The sequence below is a fragment of the Triturus cristatus genome, chromosome 7, assembly GCF_964204655.1.
Source record: "Triturus cristatus chromosome 7, aTriCri1.1, whole genome shotgun sequence".
In the NCBI taxonomy this organism is placed as follows: domain Eukaryota; kingdom Metazoa; phylum Chordata; class Amphibia; order Caudata; family Salamandridae; genus Triturus; species Triturus cristatus.
In genome coordinates, this window is record NC_140590.1 from 972,415,747 (window position 1) to 972,432,287 (window position 16,541).

General features: G+C 42.6%; 1 protein-coding gene across 1 annotated transcript in view; it reads right to left on the reverse strand.

Moving 5' to 3' along the window:
- TRPC7 (transient receptor potential cation channel subfamily C member 7) overlaps nucleotides 1–16,541 on the reverse strand; it is a 1,109,978-nt gene that overhangs the window by 728,780 nt on the left and 364,657 nt on the right. The gene's annotated exons all lie outside the window — the stretch shown is intronic.

The window sequence follows — 16,541 nt, forward strand, 5'->3', positions numbered from 1 at the left end:
TTAGGTTACAGACCTAAGGACGTGGTATGTAGATCTCACTCCACCACGTAGTGTAGACAGTTTTTTGATCCTGAAGAATTGCCCAGATCCTCCTGACATACACGGCATGAAACATGTTGATCTCCTAGAGTAGAGCTACACGTCTAGACACATTATTTCTAGTACCTAGCCTCTCTACACGACTTTTAATAGGGTAGTTTACCTTGCAAATAAATTAGTGATTAGGAATAACTCACCCTTTTTACCTCACTCTCTGCTACATTCATACATACTAGACCCCTCACCCCCATGCACCAATCGGCAGGAACTTAAGATCCCCGATAAAGAGCCCCGGTTTCGGGAGCCCGTCAAGGATTGCAGCGCCGACTTGACGAGGGGCAGTGCTCATATGATGAAGCATGACACCTAGCACGCTGGGTGTGTGAGAGCTCTAGTTCCACCAAGGGAATTCCCCCGGTTTCCCTTGATACTTCTCTGATAACTAACGGTTGGTTGAGACCTTCCTTTCTCCGCCTTCCTTATCTCTTTTTTACTGTACATGAGGAACTTTGTACCCTTCTTCGCAGATAAAAATGAATTATCAACATATGTTATGTCAGCATATTGCATCACTAATACCGCAAATAAACAGATACGTTATTAACTAGGCCCAACAGCATATTGATGATTGTTATTGATTCGTTTGTAACTCAATCATATAGGTGAATGTTGACGCAGTATCTCAGAGAAAACCAATTTTTCATGAAACTTAGCACTTGGACTGAACTCCTTTACTTTTTCTGTGCGTTTCAAACAATTTTCAGATTTATTCCTTCATACAGCACCCATTACTACGCTTTATGCATCTTTGTGAAGTATGACATTGTTTCTGCAATCATATAAAATTCTCTGATCCATTTAGATGTAATGCGAATGCATTCGGAAAAGGTTTAAGTGCACAAATGAAATAAATCCTAAAATGTAAATATGACTTTAACTGATACTTCTTTATAGGTGAAAGGAATGAGCTCTTGAATAATCGGCACTATCAAATGTTTTGTTTGTTAATTAAAAATATTCGGTGTGATGTAGCTCATGTGTCACTCATGTTTGTGATGAAGAAAAGACTGGCTCAGGTATCAAGCCTATACGACGTTTTAGAAGGGACGTTCAGTCAGAATTGCAAGCTGTTTTCAATCTCAGAAATGTTTTTCTGTTGATACAGGGTACACATATGCATGCACTTTGAGTTAGTCATATGGGGCCACATGTATCAACCAATTTTGCATTCACAAATGGTTAAAATCGCTAAATTTGATCATTTCCGAATGCAAAAAAACCTTTCAATATGTATGAAAGGCTTTGGCAGTGCATTTTAGGTAAACACATTTTTTTGCGATAGCTTAAATTTGCGACTCTAAATAGAGAATCGCAATTTTCGATTCCCTGAGCACATGTACCAAGCATTTCCTAAATGCAAACTGGGCATTTAGGAAATGCTATTACCATTGACTTCAAGTCCATGGTAACCATGTGCAAATTCGGAAAATGCAAAAAAATTCATTTTCAAAGTGCAATATAGCGCACACATGCCCCTAGGGCCTGTGGCCTTTACAAGTGCACATTGTTTTAGGGGGGGTGCTTCAGGGGATCCTTCAGCCCCCGGACACCTTTGGTTTTGCATATCCTAAATTGCGATTACCAATTAGGTAATGCAAAACCATTCACACCTATGGGCCTAGGTATGAATGGAGTAGCATTTCCTACTAGTGTTTCCCTAATTGTGATTGCGACGCTGTAGGAATCGGTATTAGGGAATTGCTATTTTCTTACATACCATTTTACATTCCCTAAATAGCGATTACCTAAGATTCGCTAGTTAGGGACTGCAAAACTGAACTTGATACATTTGGCCCATGCTCTTAATTAGGAATTGCGATTTCCAAATTGCGATTATTGCCTTGTTGCAATTAGGAAATTTTAGATAGCAAGTCGTAGTGGGTCCCAAAACGACCTACCTCATGAATATTAATGAGGTTGGGAGCAGTTTGAGACCCATTAGGAATGCTAACGATCACTGAAATGGTGGCCTGCTGGGGTCAGCAGACCACCATGTCTGTGACTGTTTTTAAAAAAACAGTCTTTTTTTAGTAATGCAGTCCATTTTCCTTAAAGAAAATGGGATGCATTTTAAAAAAACATAAAGTTAAACTTTTAAGTTTCATTTTGTAAGAGTAGGCAGTGGTCCGTAGGTCCACTTGCTGCCCTTTAAAATAGTTTTTTTTTACATTCTCAAAGGGGAATGGGTCACTTGAGGACCCTTTTTCCCTTTGCAAATGAATTGCTACCTTCTTTCATCAAGCGGTAAATTATTAATGTTTTGCACAACCATTAATACATACCACTGTGATTCAGTAATTGAAAGGGATGCCCTAAAATGGACTCTTCTAAATGCAGGATTGCAAAACCATCACAATTTATTAACAAGTTACCGTATCGCAATTTGGCTTCTGTACATTACAAAGTGCATTTTTTGCAGTGGCAGACGGTCGATTCAGCGAATTGGCCAATTTCTGACCTCAAAAAATATTTGTACATATAGCCCTAAATTAATTCACTTTTCTCCCTTCAGGCACATAAAACAGACACTCTGCTCTGCGGCTACGCCAGAATAGCCCATCATGATTCAGCTCATAGACTTTCAACTGTGAAAGGCAAGAAGAAAAAGACAAAGGTTAAAACTGCAATGGACAGGACACAAATTCTGTGATTTTGAATTGTTTCCTATTGTCCAGAACGAATACATCTGGAACCCATTCAGAAGAAAAAGACATCTCTTAAGAAATTAAATTGAAACACCTGTTGTGGTTTAATTTTGCACTTTGGTTATAATTAAAAGTGACTGATAATCAATTAACATAAACATGAATTATTTTGGAACTCCATTTTAGTTAATTGGACCAATAATGAACAAAGATAACTTTTTCCATAGTTTTTTAGTAACATGGACAGGGGACAGAGGTGCACAATGGTTACTCTTAGTTTTATTACTGTAAGTACAACTGCTGCAATCCTTCACTTTCTACTCTACCTTTACTTAGTTAGACTTCTGCCCAAATGGCCTTGGGGCCTGATTTCGATCTTGGGGGTCTTATCACCGGACCGCCTTAGCGGCGGTCCCAAAAACACCACCATGTCTGTGACTGTTTTTAAAAAAAATGTCTTTTTTTAGTAATGCAGTCCATTTTCCTTAAAGAAAATGGGATGCATTTTAAAAAAACATAAAATTAAACTTTTAAGTTTCATTTTGTAAGAGTAGGCAGTGGTCCGTAGGTCCACTGGCTGCCCTTTAAAATGTTTTTTTTTACATTCTCAAAGGGGAATGGGTCCCTTGAGAACCCTTTTTCCCTTTGCGAATGAATTGCCACCTTCTTTCATCAAGCGGTAAATTATTAATGTTTTGCACTACCATTAATACATACCGCTGTGATTCAGTAATTGAAAGGGATGCCCTAAAATGGACTCTTCTAAATGCAGGATTGCAAAACCATCACGATTTATTAACAAGTTACCGTATCGCAATTTGGCTTCTGTACATTACAAAGTGCATTTTTTGCAGTGGCAGACGGTCGATTCAGCGAATTGGGCAATTTCTGACCTCAAAAAATATTTGTACATATAGCCCTAAATTAATTCACTTTTCTCCCTTCAGGCACATAAAACAGACACTCTGCTCTGCGGCTACGCCAGAATAGCCCATCATGATTCAGCTCATAGACTTTCAACTGTGAAAGGCAAGAAGAAAAAGACAAAGGTTAAAACTGCAATGGACAGGACACAAATTCTGTGATTTTGATTTTACAAAACCTTCAATATGTCAAGTTCAAGAAACCTAAACTGTAGTTGTATTTTTTAGAAGTAACTTGAGATATACCCGAGGGACTATAGCACATATACTCGCCGTTATTCAACTTCTTTATTTAAATGCTATTGGTTGGTGTTCATATTATCACATTAAATAAAGATTTTGCAATCTGTAGGTTCGCAACAATTTCCATTAAAGTATGCAGGAGTATAAAATATAAACATGCCTTAAAAGAAAGCATGCTAACTCGGTCCAGAGAAAATTTGATTATTTACTGTGTAAATAAATAATCTTCCTGTCCACCGACTGCAGAGGTAGGTTTCAAATGTGTTCTTCAATTAGAATTATTATGTTTACTCAGTAAAAAGGTTAGGTTTGCCATAATAACTGTCAGAATATTGCTTGAACAATTTTATTTGTGGCTTCCATTTTCCAATTTGAGGAAAAATACCTTATCTGTGCAGTGAATATATTGAATGAAAATGAAAAATGTAGCAGGCAAATGCAACTGTGCTGCTTTCCGTGTCATTGTGATTTGCAGTTGTATATTGTGCACAGAATCGTTTGAAATTGACATTGGTAAATCATGTGGTCTATACACAAAGGTATTTCAGACACAAGTGGAGAATTCTTTGCTCTGTAAAAGCCCGCACAGGGGGAGTAGGAGACCTATGCACGTGTCACATCACATTTTTATCAGTGTGCCTGGAAACCCAAGTCTAGGCGTACTACTAGAAATGTTGGTTAATTGGAAAAAGTATAATCATGTAGAAATGCAGCTCTACACCAATCCTTTTAAAAAACATTTTCACTAACAGTCCCCTTTAGGTTCTTGATATGGAGTGATTTTGTTAAACAATATTATAGACAGTGAGATACTCATGCGTTGTTTTGTGGTGGTTACAACATTGCTGTTGTCATAGGCACTGAAATAAGGTCTTTCAGATCATTTGAAATTTGTGGAGCACAATCCCCAAACCTCTCTTTAGGAACAGAAAATAAACCCATCATAGTTTTCCTTCTATGTAGATTCATGTTGTGGTCAGGTACATCCAAAAACAGGAATCATGGAAATCTACAGAAGTTGAGCTTTTTCATGATGTCCTTTGCCTTGCTGCTCATTTAACTATGCACTCTGCCGGCTGAGTGTTACAAACACTACATTTGCACATTGACACCTAACAATTTTGTCACTAAGGTTAGGTAGACAAACTGGGTATGAAAATATCTGGGAAATTTTTGAACAACACAACTCATGACTTTGTGGATGTTCAACAATTTCCTAAAGGGTAACTCTTAACTCTTCTGTGAGTCAAGGTTTAGAATTTGAGAACCTAAGTGAATAACTGATGCCTATTCAACAGATAAGAACAATCTTGCTTATCGGATCATCTCCAGGCTCACACTGAGGAGGAAACCCCTTAATACTAAACATCCTAAACAAACAGAGTGTTCTAATGCAGAACGGGAAACAGGGTGTACATCAGTAGAATAGGCCAACAAATCATCTGGATGCCATGGATGGAAGATTATAACACTTCTTATGATAATAAAATGTCCTACAAAAACCCTATATAATACAATATTCCTTCTGCCAGTAGGGAACATCCCTGCTCCTTTTATAGTAATCTTCCCTTTTCCATTGTGAATTGAACTTCATGTACCTTCCTTGACCACCTCCACAGGGTCTATGACGTTGGGAGGACATTTGGCCAGTCTGTTCATGGTCCACATCTGACTATTTTTCAATGTGACAACATTCTGTTTGATATTGGCAATGTACATTTTGAAGAATTTACTCTCCTCCCTTTCCAACTGACTTGGTCTTTTGATTACCAGAACAACCCCTCCCTCTTCCTTTGACCATTCACTCCATGCTCAAAATCATACCATTTTTTGTGTTTCTGTTGATGGTTTTTTTATTTAGTTTTCCTGACATTCCTTGTCATAAACTACAGAAACCACTCCACTCAACCAACTTATGCAAAGTTTGAACGTTGTTGTCTACCCCTAAGCAAAGCAAAAGGGGAAAAACCTGTAACCAGGTTCGAGGCTGTGTGGTATGCCCACAACATAGGTTGACAGGTTGAAGATTTACACAGTCAAGGTGGATAACATCTTTAATCAACCTGTTAGCTCTCCTGACCAGGCAATTGGTTCAGGGACAATATAAGGCTGTTTTCTGGTGTATTATGGATAGTTTACAAACAACTCTTTCATGTCCTGAGAAGGGAATTGTTTCCTATTGTCCAGAACGAATACATCTGGAACCCATTCAGAAGAAAAAGACATCTCTTAAGAAATTAAATTGAAACACCTGTTGTGGTTTAATTTTGCACTTTGGTTATAATTAAAAGTGACTGATAATCAATTAACATAAACATGAATTATTTTGGAACTCCATTTTAGTTAATTGGACCAATAATGAACAAAGATAACTTTTTCCATAGTTTTTTAGTAACATGGACAGGGGACAGAGGTGCACAATGGTTACTCTTAGTTTTATTACTGTAAGTACAACTGCTGCAATCCTTCACTTTCTACTCTACCTTTACTTAGTTAGACTTCTGCCCAAATGGCCTTGGGGCCTGATTTCGATCTTGGGGGTCTTATCACCGGACCGCCTTAGCGGCGGTCCCAAAAACACCATTGACCAGGTGGTATTCCCACTCACTGTATTGAGATCTATGCAGGCTGGGCCGCCGTCTGCTTTGACTGATGTTACCCACCGTGGTCGCGACTCAGGCACCACCGATGTGGTGGACTCCTCTGCTGGCGATTAGTACTTTGTTGCCGTCAGGGCAGCGGGATTGCGTTGAGCATATTTAGATCTCACAGTTGAACTGGTAGTGTTCTGGCAGCTGTTTTCCGACGGAGAGATGCCGTCATGGGACCGGGTCCATGGGTACTATTCCTGTATCCATTAGATGGTTGTAAAATACACACACCTGATGTCTGTTGGCTAATTCCCTTCACCTTCATACCGCCAATAAAACACACTCCATATCAGACCATGATCCTTTGCCACTCCACAGCAGCACTACCCTTGTTTTTTTGTAAATACTAAATATATTTGTAGTATATGCTCACTTCTTGGTAGGAATGTGTTTTGTAGTGTTTAAGATTACAGGTCTCAATCTCCATTTCATTCCGCATGATGCAATGGTGCTTGTAAGTGTGTCTACACCAGATAACAAGCTTCACATATGTGTTTCCCGTTGTAAATAGTATTTTTCCTTTTACGGCATGCTACCACTAAGTATGGTCAACTTACAATTTAGAAAAGTCATGGTAATCTTACATTGAAATGACAACAACTGCCAAGATACCTTATTTCTGTTTTGTGAAAATATGATTGTAATGTCATATTTGCTAGCTCTCTCTTTACTTTCATTTATCCACATATGTTAAACAAACAAGTATTCATCAAGTCGTATGTGATGTTCTCTTATGAAATGTGCTTGAGATCAATTGATTATGTTGTGTATTACTTGTTATGGAATATAACTAATTTTATATTGTCTCACTAATCAAACTGTGTTGACCTACGAATGTTAAGATATATCCTTTGGAATGCTGAATACAAGTGTTAGCCTCCAAAATTGTACTTGGCAATGTTCATTTGATGATCAGTAAAAAACATCCTTCTAAGTTGTGGCTTTGACATATAGGTAGCCTTCTAGGCCCACCCACTACGCCGGACACACGCTCGACCCCATCTTCTCCTCCAGCAAACACATCTCGTTCAGCCACACCACCGAACTCTCCTGGACAGACCACAGCTGTGTCCACTTCAGCTTCAAGAAAACCAACGTACACCACCACGCCCAACAACCACCAAGAAGACAGTGGAACCGAATCACCACGGAACAACTCGCATCAACCCTCTCTCAGAACCCACCCACCAGCACTACAGACCCCAACGAAGCCGCCAACAACCTCACGAGCTGGATCTCAGACTGCGCCAACCTCCTGGACCCCCTGAAGACCCAAGCAAACAAAAACAACCACAAGAAAAACTCCTGGTTCACCCCCGACCTCAAGGACTCCAAAAAAGAATGCCGCACCCTCGAGAAGGCCTGGCGCCTCAACCAAACCGACGAGAACATGTCTGCCCTCAAGAACGCCACCCGCAAACACCACCAACTCCTCCGCGCCGCACGAAAATCAGCCTTCCAGAACAGACTAGACAACAACGCCCACAACAGCAAGGAACTATTTGGCATTGTCAAAGAGCTCTCCAACCCCGACGCCGAAAACAACTCCATCCCTTCCTCACAGGACCTCTGCGACTCCCTCGCAGCCTTCTTCCACCACAAGATCACCGACATCTACAACAGCTTCACCACAACCAACACGAGCCCTCCACCGGAACCCGCCACCGACAACACCACCATCCACACCTGGAACCCAACCACCACCGAGGAAACCACCCGCGTCATGAACTCCATCCACTCAGGATCACCATCCGACCCCTGCCCGCACCACATCTTCAACAAAGCCGACAACATCATCGCACCCCACCTCCGAGACGTCATCAACACATCTTTTACCACCGCCACCTTCCCAGGGAACTGGAAACACGCCGAACTGAACGCCCTCCTAAAGAAACCAACAGCAGACCCCACCGAACTCAAAAACTTCCGGCCCATCTCGCTCCTACCGTTCCCCGCCAAAGTGATTGAGAAAATCGTCAACGCTCAACTCACCACCACCCTGGAAACAAACGACTCACTCGACCCCTCACAGTTTGGCTTCAGACCTAACCTCAGCACCGAGACCGCCCTCATCGCAGCCACGGACAACATCAGATCCCTGACCGACAAAGGAGAAACCGTGGCCCTCATACTCCTGGACCTCTCTGCAGCATTCGACATGGTCTGCCACCGTACCCTGATACGTCACCTCAACAACGCCGGCATCAGAGACAAGGCCCTGGAATGGATCATCTCCTTCCTCTCTGGAAGAACTCAGAGAGTCGGCCTCCCCCCCTTCAGATCCACAGCTACGGAGATCATCTGAGGCGTCCCCCAAGGATCCTCCCTCAGCCCCACCCTCTTCAACATCTACATGACCCCCCTGGCGAACATCGCACGTAAACACGGACTCAACCTCATATCCTACGCAGACGACACCCAGCTCATCCTATCCCTCACCAACAACCCCACCTCAGCAAGAACCAGACTACACGAAGGCATGAAGGAAGTAGCGAACTGGATGACAGACAGCCGGCTTAAACTGCACACAGAGAAGACGGAGGTCCTCATCCTCAGCCCTACACCCACCGCCTGGGACGACTCCTGGTGGCCCCCCGCCCTAGGCAGCACTCCCCAACCCACCGACCACGCACGCAAATTCGGCTTCATCCTGGACTCATCCCTCTCCATGACCAGACAGGTCAACGCGGTGACCTCGGCATGCTTCAACACTCTCCGCATGCTCCGCAAGATCTTCCGCTGGATCCCCACCTATACCAGGAAGACCGTCACCCACGCCCTCGTCACCAGTCGCTTGGACTATGGGAACACTCTGTACGCCGGCATCACCACCAAGCTGCAGAGGAAACTTCAACGAATCCAGAACGCGGCCGCACGACTCATCCTGAACATACCCCGCCACCACCACATCTCCGGACACCTGAAGAAACTCCACTGGCTCCCAGTCAACAAGAGGATCACCTTCAGACTCCTCACCCATGCACACAAAGCCCTGCACAACCTCGGACCAAAACTCATCAACCACCGCGTCTCCTTCTACACTCCTCCTCGCACCCTACGCTCGAGCGGACAAGCCCTGGCAGCCGTACCTCGCATTCGCAAAGCCACCGCCGGAGGCAGGTCTGTCTCTTACCTAGCAGCGAAGACCTGGAACTCTCTTCCCAGCTACCTTCGCGCCATACAAGACCACCTCCCCTTCAGAAGGCAGCTCAAGACCTGGCTCTTCGAGCACTGACCCCCCCCCCCCCCCAGCGCCTTGAGACCCGTCCGGGTGAGTAGCACGCTTTATAAATGCAATTGATTGATTGATTGATTGATTCAAATTCCTCACCTCAACGGTGTTGTGTCCAATGTTTAGTATATTTCATGTATACATTCTAACTGCCATTTTTCATTTTCAGGACATCTGCTCACCTGTTGATGTAAAGTTGTTGTGTGGAATTCAAACTGTTTCGATAAATCATTGCAATACCACTGAAAGGAATCATCATTACATTCTTTTCCTTTTAGGTTGCTTTAGGTATTACCTACAAACGTTTTACAAGCATAATCCAGACATCTACAATTTGGTGTTTTTTATAGACAATAGGTCAAACTGCAAGAACACATGGGCACACAGATGCAGATGAGGCAGGCTTCACTGTACCCCAGGATCAAGTCTCCAGGGAGGACTCCGCTGATAGTCTGGAAGAGCAGGAGGATGCTGGCTCATCTGATCAGCCTGGGTGCACGACTCCAGTGAGTCTCACTAAGCCCACAGCTACACCTCCCACCCCAGCTGAGACAACAGCACAATTGATTGATGCCACCACTTCCGGTCCCCCAAGCACCAGCATAACCATCGTGGGCCCCCCAGTCCTGCCTGATGTTCAGCTACTACCAGCTACCATCCAGCCAGGACCCAGTGGGAGTGGGCACACAGACTCACGGTCACAGGGTAGGGGAGGTAGGGTACGTGGGAGGGAACCTGTGGGCCAGGACAGTGAAGCCACTGAGATCACTATCATCCAGTCCACCATCGCCCGCATCTTAGGAGCCAGCTCACCACCAAGCTCCAGGGGATGAAGCAGCTGCAAAAGTAGTATAATCCCCAACTGGAGAAACACAACTCCAATTTGGTCTCCCTGACTGGGGTGCTGTAGGACATCCTCATCAATGTGTGCATGCTTACCTTGCACCATCTACCCTTTTCTGTGGCCATACACAATCTTCCCCAGCTCAAATAGATCTATGGCAGACACAGAAAGGGAGACCCTGCCACAGAAGGACCTACCTTCAACCATCCCATTCGCAGCAGCTATGGATCCCACCCCTGCCATGGGAGGGTATGTCCACCCAAATGATCAGCAGGAGAGGTTGGCAAGACATCCACCACCAGTAAGAAACCCTACACCTAATTTCCTCCAGTGTGTCCCTACCATTCATTCCGGACTAGTTATGGGCATATTTACCTTTTCTGATACCAAGTGTATATTGGACATTGTACATCAAACAAATCTAGCTCCACAACGATAGTTTCATCTACCATGACTGACAGTTCCATATTTTGTTCGGTTATTTCTTTTTACCCTCTTTCAGTTGTTCTAGTTTTGTGCAATAAAGCCACAAAATACCAGCATCAGAAACTGTTATAATCCTTTTCTCAATTTGTTGTCAGTTTACCTTCTATCGTACATTTTATAATGTCAACCAATACAATGTTTGTCTATTCCAAAATGATTTCTGTGTAGGTAATGTGCCACACAAATTTCAAAAATGACATAAACAAACCACAGGTCAACCACCAGTATTTAATAGAACTGTAACAAAGATCTGGTTGTCATAGTGTTCCAAAACCATTATACCAACTGCATAACCCAAATACCTAGTCTCATCTACAGTTCCAGACCTTGGCACCATGGAAAAAAGGGGTAGATTCGAAAACAGTCAGTTTCAGTAGGCAAATTATCATTGATTGAAATCAACAGCTGGAGCCAGATTTACAGGCTCACAATATGAATCCCACATCTAATACACCAATAGACAAAAACATGGCAGTAGTCCATTTGTGGCCACAGGAAAATTGAAATACATTATTCCAGTATCTGGTGGAATATTACAATCAAGTTTCTCTGGTGTGCCACAATAAGTATGTGACACATCAACAGCTACATACATTTTACACACGATGAGGATTTAGCCAATGTGAAGGGAGAATATAATGATTTGCCTCCACCACCACATGTGGTTTGAGCTAATGATGGCAAACATCTTGCCTTAGTGGCAACACGCAGCAGAGATCAAGTTCTCTGGAGTCCTCGAATCTTCCAATCTAGCAATGTGCAAGTTGTCTTGGTACACGATTCGTACACCTGAAGTCTGTGCCTGTCTGTCCCAGAATCAACCAATGTTCCCTTTGCACTTCGAAACAGCACCATATACCAGCAAATGTCACAACTTTAAAATGTCCAAATGAAGATGACAATGGTGACGGAACCTACAACAGATCAAAACAAAAAGATTACCAATCAAACCTAACACGCTGAACACATTACAAAGTCAACATTTGGAGGACACAGTTTTAAAAAACATTCAGAGATAAACAATGAAACTGTACACAGTAGTCAATGTGTCAAAACTTTGGTCAACAAACTCCTCGGGCCTGGATTCCCCTGAGCTTGCCCTTCCTAACAAATTAACACCACATACTTTACTCATCATCAGATCAATAGTTGGTCTAACAATGAAAGTGAGTAAATATACAGATATACTTAGTCATGAGAAGAAGCTGTCGATGACATCTTGACATGTCAACTCCTTCTTCATCACCACCATCATCTTCTTTTGGCATTTCAGGATCCTTACCTGGTCTGCATCCTCTTGTTCCGTCGCAGGGCGATATTGTGAAGCATGTAAAAGCCCACAGTGATTTGGCACAACCTAGCGGGTGAGTAGAGGTGAGCTCTACCAGTTTTGTCCAGAAAAATTAAATCTGGCCTTCAGAAGCTTAAAAGCCCGCTCCACTGGCCTCCGTGTTCTTCCATTGGCCTCATTGAAGCAGACTTCTCCTGACGGTGTTGGATTCCTCAGCGGTGCCAACAACCAAAGTCCATTGGGATAGGCTGAGTCTGTTAGATGAAAGACAAAAAAAGAGCCAAAATATGCAACACGTTTTAGATTATACAACATGAAAATGCCCAAACAATATTGTGACAGATTCTACTTACCAACAAGCCAGGTCCTCTCAGATCCAAGTTGTGACATTTGCAAGGGTACAGTGCTGTTCCTGTAGTAGAAAGGAATCATGGGCTGAACCAGGGAGCCGGGCACAGATGCTTGAGATGTATGAATCGGGTAAGCAGTCAACTTGCACGCTAATTGAATGGAAGTTCTTCCGAATTTAGTAGACTTGTTCCCTGGCGTACAGTGGCAAAAAAGGCAATATGGGTGCCATCAATTGCTCCAGCTACATATGGTAGGCATGCAAAAGCACAGAAATCACAATTCACATTGGCCAAATCCTGACATCATGAGAACTGGATCTAGCTATTGATGCGTCTTAATCTTGCTGAAAGTAATTGTAGTAGCATACCACTGAAAGTTGGTTGTTACATACCACCTGACACTGACACAGTCTATTGGAAGGAATCTGTAGCCACAAAATGAAGTACTGGCTTGAGTTTGATAGCTGGTGTAATAGATGTGGGTTTGTTGTTATGAGGCTGATGATCAGGCTCCAGCTGTTGACATAAATCAAGTATAGTTAGCCTACTCAATCCAAACTTCTTGATGATGTCCCTTTCTTCCATGGTGGCAAGGTCAGGAAAAGGAAGGTACACCCTAGCCTGTCATCTCCTCACCCTCCCAGGCTTCAAATGTCTGCAATGGGGAAAACATTGAACTATTCAACATTTTCATATATGATAAAGAACACATATGTCATGTTTATTCTAAGGTCTTCCAAGTTTTTGATGCCGCGACCCCCTCATCAATCATTTTTAGGCGTAAGGACCCTCTTCAGACAAATATTTCTAGAACCTGGCACTCCTCATCATCGACAACTATCGACAGCCATAAATGCCCCAAATTCCCACATAAATAATTTTTACAGTGGGGAATTAATATTAAACAGTGTTTAGCAAATCAAAAGTCAGTGAGCATGGGGGGTCACAGGTGTCGCTAAAAACAAAGGACCTCTTTTATGATGAAGTGGCGTAAGGCAGCGCCGCAAATCTTCTTGCTGTGCTGCCCTACACCAGTGTGAAAGGGCAGGAATGCACTGTATTTATGGAATGCGGTGCATTCCTGTCCTTTCCCCTTGCATTGGCGCTCAAATTGCTGTGTAGCACCAACATAGGGAAGATTGTTTTTGTACAGGAAGGGACACCCTCCTTTACAAAAACAATCCTGAGAGGCATTTTCCTCTTTCTATGTGAGCTGGAGAATGCAGCACACATGGAAAGAGGAAAGAACAAGAAAAAATAAAAACATTTCTCCTCGTTACGCCTCCGCTGGGGAGGCATCCATTTATGGAGCTGCCCCAGGTTTACTTGATTTTATAAATATGGGGCAGCATCAAAATCCATGGGTGTTGTGTGGGAGCCCCACGCAAATCCCATGGATCACCTCCTTGATGTAGAGCAAGGCCACGCAGTGGTGACTTGCGCTGCTATGCCTTACACCACATCTATGAGACCATGCAAAGCCATACAGGTTGACTTTGCACCTCCTCATAGGTATGGTTGAGACGCTTGCACCGCCGAAGTGTAAAAGAAAAAGTGATGCTCCGGCGATGCAAGCCTCTCATAAATAGGCCCCAAAATATTTTGCACGTTTTTTAGGTCTTTCACCATCAGATATCTACATATAAACTAATGGGCAGCGTAATGAAAAATGCATTTTAATAGTTGTTACTCAGTGAGAAATGCACTGTAGTACATTGTAAAACCTCTATTAGTTAATGCAGTGTAGTGTTCTATATGTAACCAGAGAGCCACAGAATTAAATCTGGGAAACAACCTTTACAACGCAGTCATTACATCGTACTACATTTACAATGCAGTCATTACATTGCAACATCTTTTCCAACGCATGTCACTACAATGCAGGCATTACATCGCATGTCATTACAACGCATACCATTACAACGCATAATACCCCTACACTATCCAACACTTACCCTACTGTTGCACCCCCTGGAGTTAGAATAGTAATTTTTACCCCTACACTATCCAACACTTACCCTACTGTTGCACCCCCTGGAGTTAGAATAGTCATTTTTACCCCTACACTATCCAATACTTGCCCTACTGTTGCACCCCCTGGAGTTAGAATAGTAATTTTTACCCCTAGACTATCCAACACTTACCTTAAATGCAATGTAATGGTATGCATTGTAATCGTATGCATTGTAAATGTATAATGCGATGTAATGGAATGCATTGTAAATGTAGTTTTAAAAAATTTGTTGTAGTGGCATGCGATTGTAAAGGATGTTGCGATGTAAAATCTGCGTTGTAAAGGCATGCGCTGTAAATGTATGCGTTGTAACAAGATACATTCATTAAATCTTGGTGCAGTGGAGAAAAGTGATGTGTAATTTTTGAGTGCTACGAGGTCACAGCCTATGACAGACAGCACTGTGAATATGTAAGTCATTATTTTATACTTGCATTACACACAGTGTAAGATAGAATTCTGAAAAAGGTGTAAATAGTTTCACAATAAAATGGTGCTTCCAAAATGTAGATTTTAGTAATACCAGTGCGTATGTAATGCAATTTCTTTTTAAAAAACTGTTCCTCCAACACCTACTACTGGGTACTAAGGGCTGTGTAAATGCAGTTCTAATTAAAAGCAAGCACTTCACAGCCCAGTTGTTAACTCTTTGCACTGACACTCAAAAAAACAAAGCTTGTAGTGATTTGATCAATTAAAGCCAGAACCGCTCCCAAGCACCCTTTACACTTGCAGATTAACTGATAGGCACATTTGCATTTAATTCAGGCAAGCAGGAAAGCTTATCAGAGCACTAGAGCTTCACTTGATAAAACTTCAGCTGATAAGGATCTAAATTAGCCGTCCCAGGATGGCTGTCTTTTTCCAAAATGAAAGCAAACGTTTTGGATTGCAGGCACAAGTGAAGCTGAGGAATGCGGGACCCCCTTCTCAGAACTCTACAGCCCCCCTGGGGGTCGAACCCCACAGATTGAAGACCTCTGTTCTTATATGATATATGGTTTGACAACACATGCTAAAGACCCCTTTGATTTTCTCCTTCATTTTTCGCAAATGAAAAATAGCCACCTTCAATTATTATACATGAAAAAATTGTGTAAATGATTCATTTCACAAGGATTTTTTACACAATTCTTTTTTTGTAAACCATTTTACACCAAAAGTACCATCAACAGATGTGTTGGCAACACCAAGCAACTCTCACATTCATACACAGTAATGCATCACAAATGAATGTTTACTTTTAAATTAATGAGTGTCCCTCGTAGTTAGAACTTGTAAACAACATTTAGAGTGGTGGTGACCCTCCTAACAGTCACAAACACATGATTACACCCTCAGAAATGGCGGGAGCTTGACTCTACTGTTAGGAATCAGATGGTTATAGTGAAAGTTGAGCGTGTAGTGGGTGGAGAACTTCACGACGGACACAGCCATAGGCTAATATTGATGAAAGCAATGTACGAAGGCCAATGGCTGTGTCCATCTCCACTGAGGAGCGGGTTTGTCACGTACCTGTATGCGTAAGTTGAAAAAACTCCTCTTGACTCCTGACACTTCTGCCATAAAGACCTCCTCCACTTTGTCTGCTATTGCTGATCTCTGGGACAAAAGATGCCTGGCAAGACAGGTGACAGGGCCCGTGTCTTCTCACCAGTGTAGCTGGATTTGTTGGCTGAGGAGACCCTGTCCCTGTATATGCAGATCTGTGGCTCACCAGAGGAGCAGGTACATGTCTGAAATACCTATGTGAATCTGTCTAA